Source organism: Rana temporaria, chromosome 1, assembly GCF_905171775.1.
Source record: "Rana temporaria chromosome 1, aRanTem1.1, whole genome shotgun sequence".
Lineage (NCBI taxonomy): Eukaryota > Metazoa > Chordata > Amphibia > Anura > Ranidae > Rana > Rana temporaria.
Genome location: NC_053489.1, coordinates 66,065,687 through 66,085,972, shown reverse-complemented (window position 1 = coordinate 66,085,972; position 20,286 = coordinate 66,065,687). Strand labels below are relative to the sequence as shown.

The 20,286-nt window shown below is 43.6% G+C and overlaps 1 protein-coding gene across 1 annotated transcript in view; it reads right to left on the bottom strand.

Moving 5' to 3' along the window:
- GHR (growth hormone receptor) overlaps window positions 1-20,286 on the bottom strand; it is a 581,985-nt gene that overhangs the window by 490,591 nt on the left and 71,108 nt on the right.

The following is a 20,286-nucleotide window of genomic DNA, read 5'->3' as shown; positions in this document are numbered from 1 at the left end:
AACCTTACATGACAGAGAAAGCTGTGATGAGAGATCCATCAGAAGAAAGACTTTTCATATTTTCCAGCCCCTCACAGACATTATCAGTAAAATTACAGTAAATGAGACAGACCTATACTAAAAAACGGAATGTTTATTATTATCTGTGTACAGCTTTATGCTTCTCCCTAGATATCGCTATTAACAGTTGGTCCTGCAATATAAATTATAACATATAAAACTTTTTATGTGGATTTAAAAGAGACCCTGTCACCACCTGCTATACTGTGAACTAAACGCAGACAGGTCATTTATATTGGGAGGTTGTAATCAGCCAGCAATAGATCACTATAGCAGTAATGTCTGGATGAGTCTGGGATTGCTGCACTTAAAATTTAAGAAAGAAAAGAAAAATGATATGCAAAAAAGTATAAATAGCAAAATGTTCCATTATACAATGTGGGCCAGATTCAGGTAGGTGATACGACGGCGCATCTCCAGATACGCCGTCGTATCTCTGAGTGTGAGGCGTCATATCTTGGCGCCTGATTCAAAGAATCAGATACGCCAGAATTTCTCTAAAATATGTCCAGCGTAAGTCTCCTACGCCGTCGTATCTTAACTGCATATTTACGCTGGCCGCTAGGGGCGTGTACGCCGATTTACGCCTATAATATGTAAATCAGCTATATACGCCTATTTACGAACGTACGCCCGGCCATCGCAGTACAAATACGCCGTTTACACAAGGCTTTTTCCGGCGTAAAGTTACCCCTGCTATATGATGCGCAGCCAATGTTAAGTATGGACGTCGGGAACAGGTCAAATTTTCCGTCGATTACGTCGTTTGCGTAAGTCGTTCACGAATAGGGCTGTGCGTCATTTACGTTCAGGTCGAAAGCATTGGCTTTTTGCGGGTTAATTTGGAGCATGCGCACTGGGATACTTTCACGGACGGCGCATGTGCCGTTCGGAAAAAGCGCCATTTATGTGGGGTCACAATAAATTAACATAAAACACGCCTACATCTTCCACATTTGAATTAGGCGGGCTTACGCCGACCTATTTACGCTATGCTGCCGCAACTTTGCTTTGTGAATATTGCACTTGCCTGTCAAAGTTGCGGAGGCGTAGCGTAAATAGGATACGTTACGCCCGCAAACAAATACGCGCTCCCTACGTGAATCTACCGCTGTATGTATATAGATCTCTCTTTCTCTCTCTCATATATATATACATATATATATATATATATATATATATAGATAGATAGATAGATAGATAGATAGATAGATAGATATAGATATAGATAGACACACACATACATTTTATATATACATACATACATATACACACCTTATTTAACCCTTTATTCGGCCGCTAGCGGGGGTTAAATGTGCCCCTCTAGTGAACGAAAAGCAGTAGAGCTAAAATTATCGCCACTCCAGTGTAAAAGGAACCTTAAGGGTGTACTCACTTTTGTTGCCAAAGTGGAACTTCCGCTCATCGGAGCCCTCCCCCCTTGCGGTGTCACATTTGACACCTTTCAGGGGGGAGGGGGGTGCAGATACCTGTCTAAGACAGGTATTTGCACCCACTTCCGGCCACACAGTCTGCGGGTAGACTATGGGCAGAACGTCAGTTCCCCGGGGACCAGTGAGCACGGCGCAGCTCGTGCGCTGTAGGGAACCGGGCCGTGAAGCAGCAATGCTTCACTTCCTGGTTCCCCCACCAAGGATGGCGGAGGGGGCAGCAGAGTGACGAGCGATTGCTCGTCATCTGCTGCGGACGGCGCTGGACTGCAGGACAGGTAAGTGTCCTAATATTAAAAGTCAGCAGCTGCAGTATTTGTAGCTGCTGGCTTTTAATATTTTTATTACAGAGGAGCTCCGCTTTAATGGCTGTGCGTTGAGTTATTTTGAGGGGACAGCAAATTTACACTGTTATACAAGCTGTACACTCACTACTTTACATTGTAACAAAGTGTAATTTCTTCAGTGTTGTCACATGAAAATATATAATAAAATATTTACAAAATAGTGTAAACATGGTAAATGACACTGGAAGAACCAGTTTTGGCAAAGAAAGGAAGCCTGCTAGTTCAGAACAGGTAGCTTGATAAAGGGGTCCTATTAGAGACAGGGTGGTTTGCCCACGAATGTAAAAAGCTGCACTCAATCAGGGCTCTCCTGTGGAAGCATCGGAGGACATTTTAGGAGCACATGTCCAGGCCTGTCTGGCCTTGAATGGACCGATGTCTGAACTGAGGGTCAGTGTCCAGATACTGATACAAGAGAACCAGACTGAAAGTTTATCCTAGACACCGGGAGAACCAGTCCAGCAAAAGGGTTGTGTTTATAGCAGTTTTGTCTGGCTGAAAGAGTTGTGCTACAAATAACTTGGAGGCTGGAAAACTTATCACTGTGTTGTGCAAGAATAACCCTTGTTAGGGACAAATCTTGTGCTAGAATACTTAATTGAAAAATTTAATTGGAGATCAGTGAAAAGAATGCCCCTTACATTGGAGATCAGTAAAAAGAATGCCCCTTACATTGGAGGTCAGCGGGAAGAATGCCCCTTACATTGGAGGTCAGTGGGAAGAATGCCCCTTACATTGGAGGTCAGTGGGAAGAATGCCCCTTACATTGGAGGTCAGTGGGAAGAATGCCCCTTACATTGGAGGTCAGTGGGAAGAATGCCCCTTACATTGGAGGTCAGTGGGAAGAATGCCCCTTACATTGGAGGTCAGTGGGAAGAATGCCCCTTACATTGGAGGTCAGTGGGAAGAATGCCCCTTACATTGGAGGTCAGTGGGAAGAATGCCCCTTACATTGGAGGTCAGTGGGAAGAATGCTCCTTACATTGGAGGTCAGTGGGAAGAATGCCCCTTACATTGGAGGTCAGTGGGAAGAATGCCCCTTACATTGGAGGTCAGTGGGAAGAATGCCCCTTACATTGGAGGTCAGTGGGAAGAATGCCCCTTACATTGGAGGTCAGTGGGAAGAATGCCCCTAACATTGGAGGTCAGTGGGAAGAATGCCCCTTACATTGGAGGTCAGTGGGAAGAATGCCCCTTACATTGCAGGTCAGTGGGAAGAATGCTCCTTACATTGGAGGTCAATGGGAAGAAAGCCCCTTACATTGGAGGTCAATGGGAAGAATGCCCCTTACATTGGAGGTCAGTGGGAAGAATGCCCCTTACATTGGAGGTCAGTGGGAAGAATGCCCCTTACATTGGAGGTCAGTGGGAAGAATGCCCCTTACATTGGAGGTCAGTGGGAAGAATGCCCCTTACATTGGAGGTCAGTGGGAAGAATGCTCCTTACATTGGAGGTCAGTGGGAAGAATGCCCCTTACATTGGAGGTCATTGGGAAGAAAGCTCCTTACATTGGAGGTCAGTGGGAAGAAAGTTCCTTATACTGATAATTAGTAAGAAGACCAGCCCCTTATATTGGTGGTCAGTGGGAAGAATGCTCCTTACATTGGAGGTCAGTGGGAAGAAAGCTCCTTATAGTGGTAGTCAATGGGAAGAATGTCCCTTACATCGGTAGTCATATTATCACCCCTACAGATAGCTGAAAATATCTTTGGTGTACTGCCAGAATAATGCAGGCACCATCAAACAGGATGTCAATCATCCACAGCTCAATTAACCCTTAGCAACCTCTGGAGGAACCTTGGTTGAGAATAGCTGGTCTACTGTACATGTCCTGCTGGCCAAGCTCAGCTGAAGGAAAACAGTGATTGGACAGGTTACCTTATCTGCACAATATTATGTCTTTCCTCGATAATCCAGCAAAGGAGATGTATGCAGCTTGCCTCTTCCGACCTGTTGAGCTAAACACCATGCACTGGCCAACTCTAGAGCTCGATGTCAGATGGAAACAAAGGACTGTGTGTAGAGGTAATTGCCATAATGACAGTGCTCCGTCTGTATGATCAGAAAGCTCCAGAGACGTGTAGACCGATAAGCACTTTGTGAAGTTCTATTATACACGTGATCTGGTAGAATCCCTGTCCTGATAATGAAACAAATATACACCTAAGAGGAAGCTAAGCTCCAAAGTCTACCTCTTATCACAGTTACAAGCATGCTGAAGTGTTTTTCACTTTGTCAGTGGTTTCCATGACGTGTCCCAACACCATGCCTGTGTCTGCTTTCATTCAATCAACGATCTTTTGCTGGATCGACAGCGAGGTTCTGAATCAAATCATTCAGGGTTGCTTATTTTTTAGGTAATTGTCATCACTTTTAACCAGCTTGCGATTATAAAAACCATCAACGGATATCCAAACCCTATCATCTGATACACATACATTTTTAGAAAACCGTTTTCACCATAACCAATTGTATCTAACCAGACAACTTACCAATGATTTCCCAATGAACGTTTCACTATATAAGCAGACCCTACCTAACAATTGTTATACCCGAGGACTTTCATTCCCCCCACCATTCGTCCGTCCCTGGTAAGCTAAAGCTAGACCATACACTAGTAAATATTTTACTGAACATTTTTATGAAAATTCTTAGTACTTTTAAAGACTTGTCAAATATTAATTCACAAATTTCCGTGAATGAACTACAACTACCGTTGGCCACATCAGCTGACAGCTTGTAGTTCTTAATGAACTATGAGGGTGATGGTGAGCACTCACTAAATTTAACTTCCTGGACTTCAGTAACTGCCTGGCCATATCAGAGGTCCGGGCAGACAGCTCTACTGCTAGAGCCTGGCATTGCATCTGCTGATCATGGCTGCAATTCTTTACAGGCTCCTATGTACATTCCAGCCCCATGACTACTCAACTGTGCCATTTTTCTCTGGCCAATTGTTGTGATCTTCATGTTTGTTTATTGCATTCTCACTTAAAGCAGAACTCCAGGCAGAAATATTATTGCATCACTGTAAAGGTGCACTCATGCCCTTACAAAAATTGCTCTTCTTGCCATCTATTGCTATCTGGGGGTTGATAAAGCCAGCCTTTCTTTAGTACGATAAAGTGCTCTGTCCTTTTAACTTCAGTTACACTCTCTATCCCCCCCCCCCCCAGGCCAACGGTCTTGTAACTTCCCTGCTGTAGTACTTTAAACAGCGTACGGTAAAGTAAATACGCACAACTCACTGTAGTGGGTGGACCCAAGAGTCTCAGTCTCTATCCGCCCATTTTATCTACATCTGTCTTCAGGGCTGCCCGCACACCCTCCCACAGCCCATTCTTCTGCCCCCCCCTCTCCGCCCATGCATGTGCCCATCAGGTCTTACTTTTCAGTGCAGTGATGGACTGGCCATTGGGACTACCGGGAGATTCCCGGTGGGCTGATCCCTCAGTGGGGCGATTTTCAGTGACAGCCCCGAGTTTCTGACCATCTCCTGTAGTATGTCTGCAGTCTCTGACCATCTCATGTACCGTGTCTAGTTTATATACGGTTTTTGTGCATGTTAGCAAAATTAAAGTAGGCCAGTCTGGATGAAGTCCAGGGCCACATTTTTGTCCCAGTCCAGCCCTGCCTTAGCGTCATGGGAAAAGTAGTTCTCTTTCCCTGTGCAGTGGTGATGTGCGGTCAGGGCCGATCCGCCCTATAGGCTCACTATGCAAGCCGCTTAGGGCCCTGCAAAGCTGGGGAGGGCCCCCCAAATTGCCCCGCCTGGTGAGAAGTCATTTTTGGCCCCTCACTCTGCTTCTCAACTCGCTGGCTGCATGGGAGAAGAGGTAAGAAGTCAGCACCTCCTAGAGCTGCACAATTAATCGTTAAAAAAATTGTGATCTTGATTCAACCCCCCTGACGATCTCCAATGCAGAGTTTGCTGATTCTTTCATATAAGTGGAAAGACTTTCAGCTATCAAAAGAAAATATCTGGGCAGTCTGCCAAGTTTTTAACAGGAAACATTGTAACTAACGCTTCCTTCTTAGATCAAAGGGATACACTTCTGTGTGTAAAGAAAAAATCTGGGCAGTCTGCCAAGTTTGTAAACAAAATGAAACATTGTAACTAACTTCCTTGTTAGATCAAACTTCTGTGTGTAAATGTGGGAAATTTAACCACTTAAAGTCCAACACTTGTTTAAGTTAAAAAGCAATATTATTTGCTAGAAAATTACTTGGAACCGCCAAACATTATATATATTTTAGCAGAGACTCTAGGGAATACAATGGCAATTGCTGCAATATTTTATGTCACACTGCATTTGCCCACTTCAATGAATAATAAAAACCATAAAAACAAAACAGTGAAGTTAGCCCATTTTTTTTTTTTTTTTTTATGTGAAAGATGATGTTACGCCGCAAGAATCATGAGAGAATCGTGATCTATCTTCTAAGCAATCCTTTAATGTAAGATGTCATTTCCAACAGCAGAACACCTTATTCCACCCGCTTTTCAACTTTAATGTGACATGTCACTGTCGGCAGCACCCCCCCCCCACTTCTCAACTTTAATGTGACATGTCATTTTCGGCAGCCCGCCCCCCACTTCTCAACCTTAATGTGACATGTCATTTTGCTTAGGGCCCCAGGGAGGTCAGTATCGGCACTGTGTGCGGCTGTATCTAAAGTCCTCCTCCCGACACCTGGAAGCAGAGAATGTTACAGTGGAACGCTATGACGTTACAGTGCTATGAGTTCATGGAGATCTCAAAAAAGTAAGCCATATTCTGTTAAAATTTGGCAGCGGTTTCATTTGGATCTTAAAAACAGGATCCTGAAATACAGCTTAAAAAAAAAAGTTTTTGAATGCTATATAGGCCTAAATTTATGAAGAAATTCGATTTAAAAAATAAAATAAAAAATTATTGGGTGGGTTTTATAGCAGAAAAGTAAAATATATTGTTTCATTTTCTTCATAATTGACAGTCTTTTTTTGTTTATAGCACAAAAACCCCCCAGAGGTAATCAAATACCACCAAAAGAAAGTTCTATTTGTGGGAAAAAAGGACGTACCGGTACACTTTATTAGGGTACAGCGTAGAGCTGCACGATTCTGGTCAAAATGAGAACCACAATTTTTTTGCTTAGAATGAAGATCATGATTCTCTCACGATTCTCACAGCGTAAAATCTTTTACATTTATACAAAAAAAAAAAAAAAAAAATGGGCTAACTTTACTGGCTATTTTTTTTTTTTTTTTACTCATTAAAGTAATTTTTTTCCAAAAAATTGCATTTAAAAAGACTGCTGCGCAAATACAGTGCAACATAAAATATTGCAACAACCGTCATTTTATTCTCTAGGGTCTCTACTAAAAAATTATATAATGTTTGGGGGTTCTAAGTAATTTACTAGCAAAAAATAAATAAATAATGATTTTAACTTGTAAAGAGCTGTCAGAAAAAGGTTTGGTGTTTAAGCGGTTAAATGTTCCTAATTTACATACAGAAGTTTATTCCTTTGATGTGATACAACTTAACTTTCCACTGATAAAGAATGTTTTCAAAACTTGGCAGATTGCCCAGACTTTGACTTTTGGCTGAGAGCAGACAGGAAATTCTTTGCATACCAAAGTGCAGAGAGAAAATTATTTTCATGTCAAAGATCTTGAAACCCTGTGTCAAGAATCGCAACGGGAAAAAGATTGCGATAACGATTGTTGACGATTAATCGTGCAGCTCTAATACAGCGTCACTTGATCGGTAACGCTGTGCCATATCGCAATTATATTGCGATATAAGGGGGTAAATCTTCCAGAATAAAGGATAGGTTCACCTTTTTGAATATGTTACACACAAATTCAAAGTGATGCAGCAGCCCCCCCCCCCCCCCTCACACCGATTGGCCATTGTGACAACTGGCCGAGGATCTTCTTCCTGCATATGCTGTCACAATACAAAAAATTATTAAAAAAAGTTCTGTGCAGGGGGGGGGGGGGGGACTAACTAACGTCAGCCATTGCGGCTCAAAATTCTCAATGAACACTCTAGGTAGTACATTGATGCTTCCTTTCATTCAGCTGCTGCCTACCCATACAAGGTCCTGGCAGACCGCTGCACTAACTGTCTATAGGAGCCTGAGATTGCACCCGCGATCTGTGTAAAGGTGAACTTATCCTTTAACCACTTGCCGACCAGCTAACACAGATATATTGCGACAAGTCGGCTTTCCTGCGCAAACCGACATACCTGTACATCGGTCCATGCAAGAAGCATAGCGGGAGCGTACCCGTGGTTCCCGCAGATGCGATGTCAGTCAGCTCGCGATCTCTGTGTACAGAGGCAAAATGGGGAACTGCGGATATAAACAAGGCGATTCCCCATTCTGCCTAATGACATGACAGGGATCTACTGTTCCCAGTGATCTGGAACAGTGATCTCTGTCATGTCCCTGGTAGCCCATCCCCCTTTACAGTTAGAAAACACCCAGGGAACACACTTAAAGCGGAAGTAAACCCATCCAGCTGGAAATGTAACACTCCCATTGGTTGTGTTCTCAACCAAACTGTCAAACCATCCTATGGCTGGTGTCACAACTGATCACACGAGCAGCATCATGGCAGTTGTGGATTAAACAAAGGTAAAAATGGCAGCTTCCTTGGCTGAAAACGATAGGGGGGCTTACTTACACTTTAATCCCTTGATCGCCCCCTAGTATTAACCCCTTCCCTGCCAGTGTAATTTTTACATTGATCAGTGCATTTTTGTAGCATGATCAATGTAATAATGTCATTGGTCCCCAAAAAGTGTAATTTGGGGTCAGTTTTGTCTGCTGCAATGTCGCAGTCCTGCTAAAAATTGCAGATCGCCATCATTACCAGTAAAGACAAAAAAAAAAAAAAAAGTCCTTAAATCTATCCTAGTGTAGACGCAATAAGTTTTGCGCAAACCAATCAATGCGATTTTTTTTTTTACCAAAAATATGTAGAAGAATATATATATCAGCCTGAACTGATGAATACATTTTATCATTACATTAATTGTTTTAAACAATTGTTGGTCTTTTTTTGTTTAGCGCACAAAAAATAAAAACCGCAGAGGTGATCAAATACTACCAAAAGAAAGCTCTAATTGTGGGGAAAAAAGGACGTTGATTTTGATGGATGTCCTTCCAAAATCGTGCTCCGGCGCGCAATGTCCGGACATTGCGCAATGTCCGTGACCGCCGGGGGGCCAGAGGACCCGGCGCATCGCGGATTGCGGTAAATTGCAGCTGATAGCGGCTGTTTACCACGTGATTGCTCCGTCCAATGACGGAGCGATCACATGTAAACAAACCGGCGTCATTTGATGACGCCGGTTCCTCCCTCCTCTCTCTGTACCCATCGGTACAGTGTGAGTGGAGAGAGCGGGTGTCAGCAGCGCTGTGGGCTGGATCTGTTATTTTTGCAGTCACAGATCCAGCCATCCCTGCAATACCCTGCGCAATACTCTGCAATACCCCCTGCGCAATACTCTGCAATACCCCCTGCGCAATACTCTGCAATACCCCCTGCGCAATACTCTGCAATACCCCCAAACAATTTTCAGATATTGGCACCATAGCTTGTGGATGCTATAACTTTCACAAAGACCAATTTGTACTTATTTTTATCAAAGATATGTAGCAATATACATTTTGGCCAAAATTTATGAAGAAAAATTACAAATTTGCTAAATTTTATAACAGAAACAAAGAAAAAATCATTTTTTTCAGAATTTTCAGTCTTTTTTCTTTTATAGTGCAAAAAATTAAAAACCCAACGGTGATTAAATACCACAAAAAGAAATCTCCATTTGTGGGAAAAAAAGGACAAAAATGTCATTTGGGTACAGTGTTGTATGACTGAGAAATTGTCATTCAAAATGTGAGAGCACCGAAAGCTGAAAATTGGTCTGGTTATTAAGGGGGTTAATAACCAGTGGTCAAGTGGTTAAACATAAAAAAACTAAAATTCATATTTTTATTAATTTTTTGGTGATAGTAATGTACTTACAGTAGCAAATAAAGAAAGAATCAAAAAAAAAGAGCACGATTTTCCTCTAAAGTGCTTAGACATAAGAACTTTGATCATTCCGTTTTGTTATTTTTATAGACAGAAGGCATTACAGCTGTTGGGTAATTACAGCCTTTTCTGCCTCTCATCTATGGCTTAGCAATAGCGACATCTTTACAATGACCCCAGTCTAGTACTGTACATACAGCTCATTACAGATCATTACAGCTAATGAAGCAACGGTAATGGGGCTTGCATATGAATCGTTATTTCTGGACGGCCTTGGGAAGTCTATGGGGAAAATTTGCTGTGATAAGTGTGTCTCACCCTTGAGATTTGATTTTATTATACTAATAATACTGATAAGCTATTCTCTTATATATCCTCTAGACTGCAAATCCTCGGAGGCTCAGACATATTTTTCAATTGCATGCATCTGTGCTGGATGGCTTCATTTAAAAACAATTTACTTTCAAATAAAAACTTAGGCCATACATGGAGCAAATGTTTTTCTTGCAACCTCGAGTTACAGGAAAGAAATTTGCTTGATTACCCCATCAACAGAGGCAGTGCCGATGGGGGAATCCCTCCTGGCGGGTCATGGTCTTCTCCTGGCAGCGGCGGGGGAAGTCGTCTCCGCCGGGAGAAGACTGCAATTATCGCTAGAAGCTATAGCAGCTGCTACAGATGATGGCAACAGACTTTGTCAGCTATAGCAGCTGCTACCGATAATGGCAACAGACTTCGTCAGGCTGGTTCAGGTACCAAATTCTCAGGCTTCAGGAGTTGTTTTTTTCTCAGACACTGGGGACAGTGTCTTTTTGCAGCGGGGGGGTATGTAGCGCCCTGCTCCCAAATGACTGGGCGCTATGTTAAATTTAGTGGGTGTCTGAGCCGATAATGTGGCTCAGACTGTATGATTTATTCTAAATTAGCCTCTGTCCTGACAGTGGCTGTGCCTGATAGCAATTTCCCACTGTAGCCTGTAAGTGGTGATACCCGCACAGGTCAGTGTTGGAACACGGGCAAGCCATAGGTCATTGGGAGCAGCCCAGTGGGAGTGGTGCCCACGCTGTGCATGCCGGGAAGAGATACTTAAGGGGCAGATGCCATATTTTGGGGTCCTTCGCCTCGTGGCCCTCCTGGCACGAGGTATGTGTTGTGTGATTTCCAGCCCTGGGACCACGTTGGCCCGAGGCTGCATCTCTATCGGTAGGCCCAGTTATGCTGTCTGGGGCCTACAAATCAAGAGGGATCATAAGCTGTCCATCTAAGAGAAGGAAGCTATACTTAATGCAGGAAACCAGGGGAGGACCTGCCCTGGAGGAGACCAAGCGGAAGGCTTATGTCTTGGGATAGGCCTGGTGACCTTATTAAGGTGGGATCCACAACTCAAGTTGTCCTACAGGTTTAGCTGAAAGGCTCTTTAAACTTTACGGCTGGAAGTTCGGGCATTACATCCTGTGGCAGAGGATTTCGGACTGTTCAATTTGTTCTCAATCAGTCTGTGGCAGAGACTGTTATCGAATTGGTTCGTGCATCATTTCGGCTGCTATGCCAGGTGAGAGGGGTCTATCCGGGTGAGCAATACTCACTGAAGAGGGAGTGGTGAAAGACTTTGGAGTTTAGGGGATTTTCCCGCAGTGATCTGTACCGTGTACCTGAACCTTCGCTTCCCCTTCATCCTTCTACCTTCTTCACAAGTTTTGAGCAAAACCATAAAACCTGACAGTAAGGCCGCGTACACACCATCGGTCCAAACCGATGAAAACGGACCGAAGTTCAGTTTCATCAGTCCAAACCGTCCGTGTGTACGCCCCATCGGTCTTTTGTTCTTTGAACAAAAATTAGAGAACTTGCTTTAAAATCGAACCGATGTACCGCTGACCGATAGGTCCAAACCGATGGTTAGTATACAAAAGCATCAGTTCAAAACCCATGCTCAGAATCAAGTCGACGCATGCTTGGAAGCATTGAACTTCATTTTTTTCTATCAGTTTTGAACTGATGGTGTGTATGCACCGTCGGACCATTCTCATTGGATGGATCGACCGTGTGTATGCAGTCTTAGAGGTTTTACATCTTGTTTGGACATTGAAATTCTTTCAGACTTTCTTCCCCTAGACGACGAATGTTGAGGTAACTTGCAGGCCCAAAACTAACCAACGGGGGTAGTGCTACACAATGATGACACACGACTCCTCCCACTGACACCAATGATGGGGGCACTATTCCTCCCACTGACACCAATGATGGGAGCACTATTCCTCCCACTGACACCAATGATGGGAGCAATAATTCCTCCCACTGACACCAATGATGGGAGCAATAATTCCTCCCACTGACACCAATGATGGGAGCAATAATTCCTCCCACTGACACCAATGATGGGGGCAATAATTTCTCCCACTGACACCAATGATGGGGGCACTATTCCTCCCACTGACACCAATGATGGGGGCACTATTCCTCCCACTGACACCAATGATGGGGGCACTATTCCTCCCACTGACACCAATGATGGGGGCACTATTCCTCCCACTGACACCAATGATGGGAGCAATAATTCCTCCTACTGACACCAATGATGGGGGCACTGTTCCTTCCACTGACACCAATGATGGGGGCAATAATTCCTCCCACTGACACCAATGATGGGAGCAATAATTCCTCCCACTGACACCAATGATGGGGGCAATAATTTCTCCCACTGACACCAATGATGGGGGCAATAATTTCTCCCACTGACACCAATGATGGGGGCACTATTCCTCCAACTGACACCAATGATGGGGGCACTATTCCTCCCACTGACACCAATGATGGGGGCACTATTCCTTCCACTGACACCAATGATGGTTTTACATCTTGTTTGGACATTGGAATTCTTTCAGACTTTCTTCCCCTAGACAACGAATGTTGAGGTAACGTGCAGGCCCAAAACTAACCTACGGGGGTAGTGCTACACAATGATGACACACTACTCCTCCCACTGACACCAATGATGGGGGCACTATTCCTCCCACTGACACCAATGATGGGGGCACTATTCCTTCCACTGACACCAATGATGGGGGCAATAATTCCTCCCACTGACACCAATGATGGGGACAATAATTCCTCCCACTGACACCAATGATGGGGGCACTATTCTTCTTACCGACACCAAAAATGGGGCAAAATTTCTCCCACTGACACCACTGATGGAAGAACTATTCCTCTCACTAATACCAATAATTGGGAACTTTTCCTCTTCTACCCAACCACAGGAGTGCTATGTATTTTTTTACTCCCACTGACCACCAAGCCTGAAGCATTATCTACTCCCACTTTGCACAGTTCTGCCCCCTAAAACCTAAAGGACCCTTAACTGGCTCTTTGTTTAGAAAGTTTGGAGACCCCTGGTTAAGAGTTTTGAGACAAAAAATGTACCACTAACAAGGTGCTTACGATCAGCTTGTAGTTATTCATGTAAAACCTTTATCCCAAAAGTAAGAAAACAAAATGTTGCTGTAACTGCAGTGTGAGCTGGACTTTGGCTTCAATTCGTTATTCCCCGCACACGCGATCGGAAATTCCGACAGCAAAAGTCCAATGTGAGCTTTTGAACAGAAATTCCTACCGTATGTATGCTCCATCGGACTTTTGCTGTCGGAATATCCGCCAGCAAAAGATTGAGAGCTGGTTCTCAGATTTTCAGATGGAAAAAAATCCGATCGTCTGTAGCAATTCCGACGTGCAAAATTCCGACGCATGCTCGGAAGCATTGAACTTAATTTTCTCGGCTCATCGTAGTGTTGTACGTCACCGCGTTCTTGATGGTTGAAAGTTCAGAGAACTTGTGTGACTGTGTATGCCAGCCAAGCTTGAGCGGAATTCACTTAAGCCCTGTACACATGATCGGATTTTCCATTGGAATAATTTTACGATGAAAAATACAATCGTGTGTACAGGGTTTAAGTGTATCTAAATCTGCTAGTACATACATTACTCCAATCCCCCAGAATGATTGTGCTCCTTCATCCAGAGTGTAGGCACTCTAATACAGGAGATGTGTTACTGGTCATGGGTAAAATTGAGAGAAAAAAAAAAAGCTAAAAAAAAGAAAAAACTAAATTCAGCCACCAGATCTAAGGATTGGCAAGTTGCAATATATTCAATTTTTGGCTTTGGGTTTATTACAAAATATGTCTTTAAGTGGTATACTTTTCATGAGAAATGTTGCTGAAAGCAGACTGAAGACTGGTAATTACCATGTTCAGTCTATGAAAGGCTCCAATTAATCTGACACTTGAGATGCTTCAGTGTATTTATTGTCTGTACAGTATGTCAATGTTTGTTTCTGAATGAAACACTAATTCTAATGAACGACCTTCAAAGGAAGGCCAATTAAACAGAAAAAAGATACACAAGTATTTCTTCCTACCACACATTCAGTATAAAAGGGCTAAGCAACAATGGCAGAGGCCATATTATAGTCTATATATTACAGAAAATATCACAGATACGGGAAACCATGGAGGCTGAAACCTGTTTTTGTTTTTAAGTTCGCCTTACCTAATCTGACATAGTAATTCAAGAAAAGTGTGAATTTTATATTAAATCAAATATTGAATGAATATTCATATTATTGGAATAATGCAATGCATCCAGAAAGTATTCACAGCTGTTCACTTTTTCCACATTTTACAGCTTTATTCCAAAATGGATTCAATTATTTTCCTCAAAATTCTACAAACAATACCCCATAATGACAACGTGAAAGAAGTTTGTTTGAAATCTTTGCAAATTTGTAAATAAAAAACAAAACTACTACTACTACTACTACTTCTAATAATAATAAAACATGTACAGTGCCTTGCGAAAGTATTCGGCCCCCTTGAACTTTGCGACCTTTTGCCACATTTCAGGCTTCAAACATAAAGATATAAAACTGTAATTTTTTTTGAAGAATCAACAACAAGTGGGACACAATAATGAAGTGGAACGAAATTTATTGGATATTTCAAACTTTTTTTAACAAATAAAAAACTGAAAAACTGGGCGTGCAAAATTATTCAGCCCCTTTACTTTCAGTGCAGCAAACTCTCTCCAGAAGTTCAGTGAGGATCTCTGAATGATCCAATGTTGACCTAAATGACTAATGATGATAAATAGAATCCACCTGTGTGTAATCAAGTCTCCGTATAAATGCACCTGCACTGTGATAGTCTCAGAGGTCCGTTTAAAGCGCAGGGAGCATCATGAAGAACAAGGAACACACCAGGCAGGTCCGAGATACTGTTGTGGAGAAGTTTAAAGCCGGATTTGGATACAAAAAGATTTCCCAAGCTTTAAACATCCCAAGGAGCACTGTGCAAGCGATAATATTGAAATAGAAGGAGTATCAGACCACTGCAAATCTACGAAGACCTGGCCGTCCCTCTAAACTTTCAGCTCATACAAGAAGAAGACTGATCAGAGATGCAGCCAAGAGGCCCATGATCACTCTGGATGAACTGCAGAGATCTACAGCTGAAGTGGGAGACTCTGTCCATAGGACAACAATCAGTCGTATACTGCACAAATATGGCCTTTATGGAAGAGTGGCAAGAAGAAAGCAATTTCTTAAAAGCGGGGGTTCACCCTATTAAAAAAAAAAAAAAAAAAAAATTTATTCTAGCATTACATTCGGCATCGTAGCGCGAGCTACAGTATGCCGGTCTTACATTTTTTATCCCCGTACTCACTGTGCTATTCCACATTGAAGATTCCGGGGAATGGGCGTTCCTATGGTGAGAGAAGGTGATTGACGGCCGGCCCTGGCACGTCACGCTTCTCCGGAAATAGCCGAAATAGGCTTGGCTCTTCACGGCGCCTGCGCATAGCCTGTGCGCAGGCGCCGTGAAGAGCCGAGACCTACTCCGGCTGTCTTCGGGGAGCGTGACGTGCCAGAGCCGGCCGTCAATCATCCTCCCTCTCCATAGGCACGCCCATTCCCCGCGGGAGTCGGAATCTTCAATGTGCAATAGCACAGTGAGTACGGGGATAAAAAATGTAAGACCGGCATACTATAGCTCGCGTTACGATGCCGAATGTAATGCTAGAATGATGTTAAGGAGGGTGAACCACCGCTTTAAAGATATCCATAAAAAGTGTCGTTTAAAGTTTGCCACAAGCCACCTGGGAGACACACCAAACATGTGGAAGAAGGTGCTCTGGTCAGATAAAACCAAAATCAAACTTTTTGGCAACAATGCAAAATGTTTGGTGTAAAAGCAACACAGCTCATCACCCTGAACACACCATCCCCACTGTCAAACATGGTGGGGGCCTGCTTTTCTTCAGCAGGGAAGATGGTTAAAATTGATGGGAAGATGGATGAAGCCAAATACAGGACCATTCTGGAAGAAAACCTGATGGAGTCTGCAAAAGACCTGAGACTGGGACGGAGATTTGTCTTCCAACAAGACAATGATCCAAAACATAAAGCAAAATCTACAATGGAATGGTTTACAAATAAACATATCCAGGTGTTAGAATGGCCAAGGCAAAGTCCAGACCTGAATCCAATCGAGAATCTGTGGAAAGAACTGAAAACTGCTGTTCACAAACGCTCTCCATCCAACCTCACTGAGCTCGAGCTGTTTTGCAAGGAGGAATGGGCAAAACTGATAGAGACATACCCCAAGCGACTTACAGCTGTAATCGCAGGAAAAGATGGCGCTACTAAGAATTAACTTAAGGGGGCAGAAAAATTTTGTACGCCCAATTTTTCAGTTTTTTATTGTTTAAAAAAGTTTGAAATATCCAATGAATTTCGTTCCACTTCATGATTGTGTACCACTTGTTGATTCTTCAAAAAAAAATGACAGTTTTATATCTTTATGTTTGAAGCCTGAAATGTGGCAAAAGGTCGCAAAGTTCAAGGGGGCCGAATACTTTCGCAAGGCACTTGTCATGGTCTTACCTCTTTGCAGGCTTCTCATCACTGACATGTGCTGGCGGCCATCTTGCTTCATGGGGTTCTTGTAACCTGCCTCACTCTGCGGCTCCTCCTTCCCACTGGGAGGAGCTGGCTGCTCTGCACATATATATATATATATATATATATATATATATATATATATATATATATATATATATATATATATATATATATATATATATATATATATATATATATATATATATATATATATATATATATATATATATATTAGTGCTTTAAGTGGGCCAAAAGAGGTGCCGGTACTCTATTAGGCGCCGGTGCCCCCCCCCCCCCCCAATACTGAACATGAAAATACCCTTGGCTGCGTGTGATGGGCACAGTGGCTGCATTTGATGGGCACAGTGGCTGCATTAGATGGGCACAGTGGCGACAATTGATGGTGGCACAGTGGCTGCGTGTGGTGGCACAGAGGCTGCGTGTGATGGCACAGTGGCTGCGTGTGATGGCACAGTGGCTGCGTTTGATGGGCACAGTGGCTGCATGTGATGGCACAGTGGCGACAATTGATGGCACAGTGGCAGTGTGAGTTGGCACAGTGGCTGCATGTGATGGCACAGTGGCGACAATTGATGGCACTGTGGCTGCGTGTGTTTGCACAGTGGCTGCATGTGATGGCACAGTGGCTGCGTTTGGTGGCACAGTGGCTGCGTGTGGTGGGCACAGTGGCTGCGTTTGATGGGCACAGTGGCTGCGTTTGATGGGCACAGTGGCTGCGTTTGATGGGCACAGTGAGGCTGCAATTAATGGGGGTTTTTTTTAGTTAGAGAAGGCAAGCTCAAAATAACTCAAAAATATTTTTCTGCCATTTTTTTATTAAAAAACTGATGGTCACCTCAGTCCAACCCCCCCTCCCTCCAATACAGTCAATTATTTTCTTACTTTCTTCTGTTGCAGTCCTGAGTCCAGGATCCAGACAGTAGCAGCACTAGGAACTGTAGACGCAGGCTGAGCTGAGGCTCCTCGTGACTTGGGCTTCTTTCCTTGCCGCCGACACAGCTCCCTGCGCGAGTCCTCCTCTCACCTCTCCTCCAGCGTGACGTCACACGGCGCACGCCGGGGAATGAACCAACTCTCCTCCATGGCGGGGGGGGGTCGAGGAAACGCACAGGACAGGAGTGACAGGAGAGAGGAAAGGGAGCCAGGAGCGCACTCGGCAGCAGTGAGTCGGCTCCGGCGGGGCGGCATACAGTTTCTATTGTGACTGCGCTGCCTGTCTGACACACATTACCGGCCCGCAACTCGACAAGCCCACCGGCTGCGTTCCGGTACTGTAAACCCACGTACTGGGCGCACGGAGAGGTGCTGATACTCTCCAGGGCCATTTTTGGAAGTGGCGGTACTGAGTACCGCCGCGTTCCGGCCCAGTTAAAGCACTGTGTGTATATATATATATATATATATATATATATATATATATATATATATATATATATATATATATATATATATATATATATATATATAAACGGCAGCTGCAGCACTTCCTCGCTTGGGCCTCTCGTCTGTTACCCCTTCTATGATCGTGCTGCTTGTTCCTGGTTACCGACCCGGCTACGGACGTTCCTTCTGGTTCCTGTTCCCCGGCTTCGTTTCACCCCGTCTCTGGCTACAGACTCCGGCTTGGCTGACATTCTTCCCTGGCTATCGACCCTGGCACTGTTGGAGGACTCTTCTGGCGGTTACGATTGTCAGCAAGGACTTTGACCTTGCTGTTTGGTTTCCAATTAGGATCCTCTTATTCATTTATCTGTTTTGTACGTCTGATTCATGCTTCCATGACAGCACTGTACATAAGTATTTACAACCTATGCTCAATACTTTGTTGAAGCACCTTTGGCACCAATTACAGCCTCAAGTTTTTTTTAAGTATGATGCTACAAGCTTGGCACACCTATTTTTGGGCAGTTTCTCCCATTCTTCTTTTTGCAGGACCTCATAAGCTCCATCAGGTTGTATAGGAAGCGTCAGTGCACAGCTGTTTTCAGATCTCTCCAGAAATGTTCAATCGGGTTCAAGTCTTGGCTCTGGCTGGGCCACTCAAGGACATTCAGAGTTGTCCTGTAGCCACTCCTTTGTGATCCTGGCTGTGTGCTTAGGGTCGTTGTCCTGTTGGAATCTTCGCCCCAGTCTCAGGTGCAGCGCGCTTTGGAGCAGGTTTTCATCAAGGATGTCTCTGTACATTGCTGCATTCATCTTTTTCTCGATCCTGACTAGTCTCCCACTAAAAAACATCCCCACAGCATGATGCTGCCACCACCATGCTTCACTGTAGAGATGGTATTGGCCAGTTGATGAGCGGTGCCTGGTTTCCTCCAGACATGATGCTTGCCAATCAGGCCAAAGATTTTGTTTTTCATTGTCCGAGAGTCCTTCGGGTGCCTTTTGACAGTCTCCGGGTGGGCCGTCATGTGCCTTTTACAGGGGAGTGGCTTCCATCTTGCCACTCTACCACACAGGCCTGATTGGTGGAGTGCTGCAGAGATGGTTGTTCTTCTGGAAGGTTCTCCTCTCTCCACAGAAATGCTGCAGCTCTGTCGGAGTAATCATCGGGCTCTTGGTGACCTCCTTGACTAAGGCCCTTCTACCCTGATCGCTCAGTTTGGCCAGGCAGTCCGCTCTAGGAAGAGTCCTGGTGGCTCCAAACTTCTCCATTTATGGATGATGGAGGCCACTGTGCTCATTGGGACCTTCAATGCTGCAGAAAGGTTTCTGTACCCTTCCCCAAATCTGTGCCTCAATATAATCTTGTCTCTGAGGTCTACAGACAATTCCTTGGACAATTCCTTGGACTTCATGGCTTGGTTTGTGCTCTGACATGCACTGTTAACGGTGGGACCTTTTATAGACATGTGGGTGCCTTTACACATAATGTACATTAAACTGAATTTGTTTTTTATTTTTTTATAAATTTGCAAAGCTTTTAAAAAAAATTATTTCGCATTGTCATTATGGGGCATTGTTTCTGGAAAATAATGAATTTATTCTATTTTGGAATAAGGATGTAACATAACAAAATGTGGAAAAAGTGAAGAGCTGTGAATACTTTCCGGATGCACTGTATGTGCAGAGAAAACAGACAGATTTTGCTTAGGCAAAAATAAAATATTGACAGCTCTGGATTAGGAGTCACATTAACCCCTTCAATACAGGGCTTTTATACCCACCTCCATACCGGGCCTATTCTGGCACTTCTCTCCTACATGTACAAATCATCATTCATTTTCTAGAAAATTATTCAGAACCCCCAAACATTATATATGTTTTTTTTAGCAGACACCCTGGGGAATAAAATGGCGGTCATTGCAACTTTTTATCTTGCATGGTATTTGAGCAAAACATTTTCAAACGCCTTTTTTTTGGGAAAAAAAGGTTTCATGAATTAAAAAATAACAAAACAGTAAAGTTAGCCT